Here is a 975-nt window from a genome sequence, read left to right on the forward strand (position 1 = left end):
TGGAACTGTACTTACACAGGAAAAGGTGCTGTCCAAAGTGGACATTTGCACTGGATTAAGGAAAAAATATAAAGGCTAGCTTGTGATATATGTTGTAGGGGTCCTACTTCTCCAAGTAGGAATTTGTGGCACATGAGCCAAGCAGATAATCACTGCTTTAATTTGGTTTCTGTGACTCGGTGCCTAGTCCAAGCAAAGGGTTTTTTGTTTTGTTTTGAAACAAGGCACTGACTGAAGCATCTTATTGAGGCTGGTTACAAAGCTCCTGCAACCTGAACATCTATAAGGGAGTTAATACAGTTCAATTTATCTCTCAAAAGATAATGAGGAATAGTCTGCAGTAGGAAAGACAGATTCAAGGAAGGCTGCATGCTCTTACCTAGCCTGCAATCAACTCCTGTCCCTACTGTCCCTCCAGTGCTATGCAATTGTTTCTAAGGCTGGCTATAAAGTCACGTGTCTGCCTTTACATAGTAACCACAGAATGTCCAGGAACTGTATTAACTGCACAAAGATAAAAGGAAATAAAAAGAGGTATTTCTTACCTGCTGCTTCCCGCTGAAGAACTGGATTCTGCCCCACAGGGCACAACTGTGCGCTCTGGTAGTACACTGGTCCTCAGGCTTGGCCACCTTTCAAAGGAAGATTTCCAGGCACGTTGTGTTAGAGAAGGACTATTCAGGTATGTTGAGTTCATGAAACCAGTACTGGCTAGGGTATCCATGCAAACAGTTTTATATATAATACCCAAATAAAGTCAGTTCTAGAGACGAGAACACATTTTTATCATTATTGTTTCAACCTTCTCCCTCCACCTCCCATCATATAACAAAATATACTTCAGTATAAGCAAAGCAATAGCATGCAGGACAGAAGTTACCATATGTTCTCTGCACGACGCTTCATGGCAACGTACCTTTCTGTACCTTACCCCAGTACAAAGAGGTTGTACATCACCAGCTTAGACACAAAACA

Source organism: Anas acuta, chromosome 5 (assembly GCF_963932015.1).
Source record: "Anas acuta chromosome 5, bAnaAcu1.1, whole genome shotgun sequence".
Taxonomy (NCBI): Eukaryota; Metazoa; Chordata; class Aves; order Anseriformes; family Anatidae; genus Anas; species Anas acuta.